Here is a 2,500-nt window from a genome sequence, read left to right as displayed (position 1 = left end):
CTGTGGGTTGCGCGTTGTCAGTCTCTGTGGCGCAATCGGTTAGCGCGTTCGGCTGTTAACCGAAAGGTTGGTGGTTCAAGCCCACCCAGGGACGATATCACTGTTATTGCCAGGTAATTCAGAATGCTGCACAAAAGTGCAGTGCGACAGTTATGTTGGTTATACCATGTTATAATCAACCATGTTTTAACCAACCATGGTATATCCAGGACAGTCGTTTGATGAACGCAGTCAACTGTTTTATCAAGGCTGATATTCTTTGGGGTGCTGTTGTTCGTCCGCAACTGCATACTTGCTGCCAAGTATGTGTGACCTACAAGTCACATATTTTAAACAATCAAGGCGGTATGGAGAGGAAGTACCAGAGCACCTCCATCTAGCCACCCGGTCCTCTCTCGACGCCCCTGCTTGGCTTCACTCAGTCTCTGTTGCACAATCGTATACCCCACAACCAAAGAGACCGGAACACCCTCCCCCAGTCCCCCGTCCAGTCTCGACACCTGTGGGTTGCGGGTTGTCAGTCTCTGTGGCGCAATCGGTTAGAGCTTTTGGCTGTTAACAACCAAAAAAGACCGGAACACCCTCCCCCAGTCCCCCGTCCAGTCTCGACACCTGTGGGTTGCTCGTTGTCAGTCTCTGTGGCGCAATCGGTTAGCGCGTTCGGCTGTTAACCGAAAGGTTGGTGGTTCAAGCCCACCCAGGGACGATATCACTGTTATTGCCAGGTAATTCAGAATGCTGCACAAAAGTGCAGTGCGACAGTTATGTTGGTTATACCATGTTATAATCAACCATGTTATAACAAACCATGGTATATCCAGGACGGTCGTTTGATGAACGCAGTCAACTGTTTTATCAAGGGTGATATGCATCTTTGGGGTTGCTGTTGTTCGTCCGCAACTGCATACTTGCTGCCAAGTATGTGTGACCTACAAGTCACATATTTTAAACAATCAAGGCGGTATGGAGAGGAAGTACCAGAGCACCTCCATCTAGCCACCCGGTCCTCTCTCGACGCCCCTGCTTGGCTTCACTCAGTCTCTGTTGCACAATCGTATACCCCACAACCAAAGAGACCGGAACACCCTCCCCCAGTCCCCCGTCCAGTCTCGACACCTGTGGGTTGCGGGTTGTCAGTCTCTGTGGCGCAATCGGTTAGAGCTTTTGGCTGTTAACAACCAAAAAAGACCGGAACACCCTCCCCCAGTCCCCCGTCCAGTCTCGACACCTGTGGGTTGCGGGTTGTCAGTCTCTGTGGCGCAATCGGTTAGAGCTTTTGGCTGTTAACAACCAAAAAAGACCGGAACACCCTCCCCCAGTCCCCCGTCCAGTCTTGACACCTGTGGGTTGCGCGTTGTCAGTCTCTGTGGCGCAATCGGTTAGCGCGTTCGGCTGTTAACCGAAAGGTTGGTGGTTCAAGCCCACCCAGGGACGATATCACTGTTATTGCCAGGTAATTCAGAATGCTGCACAAAAGTGCAGTGCGACAGTTATGTTGGTTATACCATGTTATAATCAACCATGTTTTAACCAACCATGGTATATCCAGGACAGTCGTTTGATGAACGCAGTCAACTGTTTTATCAAGGCTGATATTCTTTGGGGTGCTGTTGTTCGTCCGCAACTGCATACTTGCTGCCAAGTATGTGTGACCTACAAGTCACATATTTTAAACAATCAAGGCGGTATGGAGAGGAAGTACCAGAGCACCTCCATCTAGCCACCCGGTCCTCTCTCGACGCCCCTGCTTGGCTTCACTCAGTCTCTGTTGCACAATCGTATACCCCACAACCAAAGAGACCGGAACACCCTCCCCCAGTCCCCCGTCCAGTCTCGACACCTGTGGGTTGCGGGTTGTCAGTCTCTGTGGCGCAATCGGTTAGAGCTTTTGGCTGTTAACAACCAAAAAAGACCGGAACACCCTCCCCCAGTCCCCCGTCCAGTCTCGACACCTGTGGGTTGCGCGTTGTCAGTCTCTGTGGCGCAATCGGTTAGCGCGTTCGGCTGTTAACCGAAAGGTTGGTGGTTCAAGCCCACCCAGGGACGATATCACTGTGTTTGCCAGGTAATGCACAATGCTGCACAAACGTGCAGTGCAACTCTTATGACAGTTATGTTGGTTATACCATGTTATAATCAACCATGTTTTAACCAACCATGGTATAACCATGTTATAACCAGGACGGTCGTTTGATGAACGCAGTCAACTGTTTTATCAAGGGTGATATGCATCTTTGGGGTTGCTGTTGTTCGTCCGCAACTGCATACTTGCTGCCAAGTATGTGTGACCTACAAGTCACATATTTTAAACAATCAAGGCGGTATGGAGAGGAAGTACCAGAGCACCTCCATCTAGCCACCCGGTCCTCTCTCGACGCCCCTGCTTGGCTTCACTCAGTCTCTGTTGCACAATCGTATACCCCACAACCAAAGAGACCGGAACACCCTCCCCCAGTCCCCCGTCCAGTCTCGACACCTGTGGGTTGCGGGTTGTCAGTCT

The 2,500-nt window shown here is 50.9% G+C and overlaps 4 non-coding genes across 4 annotated transcripts; all 4 read left to right on the top strand.

Annotated features, from left to right (window-relative positions):
- Positions 1-20: 20 nt before the first annotated feature.
- On the top strand, positions 21-94 carry trnan-guu (transfer RNA asparagine (anticodon GUU)). Its single transcript has one exon. It is a non-coding gene; the product is annotated as a tRNA-Asn (tRNA).
- A 538-nt stretch (positions 95-632) lies between these two features.
- On the top strand, positions 633-706 carry trnan-guu (transfer RNA asparagine (anticodon GUU)). Its single transcript has one exon. It is a non-coding gene; the product is annotated as a tRNA-Asn (tRNA).
- Positions 707-1,360: 654 nt separating this feature from the next.
- On the top strand, positions 1,361-1,434 carry trnan-guu (transfer RNA asparagine (anticodon GUU)). Its single transcript has one exon. It is a non-coding gene; the product is annotated as a tRNA-Asn (tRNA).
- Positions 1,435-1,972: 538 nt separating this feature from the next.
- trnan-guu (transfer RNA asparagine (anticodon GUU)) lies at positions 1,973-2,046 on the top strand. The gene has a single exon. It is a non-coding gene; the product is annotated as a tRNA-Asn (tRNA).
- Positions 2,047-2,500: the final 454 nt, after the last annotated feature.

Source organism: Copadichromis virginalis, linkage group LG3, assembly GCF_057382275.1.
Source record: "Copadichromis virginalis isolate Kocher_CV1m ecotype Utaka linkage group LG3, C_Virginalis_male_GT1.1, whole genome shotgun sequence".
NCBI lineage: Eukaryota > Metazoa > Chordata > Actinopteri > Cichliformes > Cichlidae > Copadichromis > Copadichromis virginalis.
This window is presented reverse-complemented; position numbering and strand designations above follow the sequence as displayed.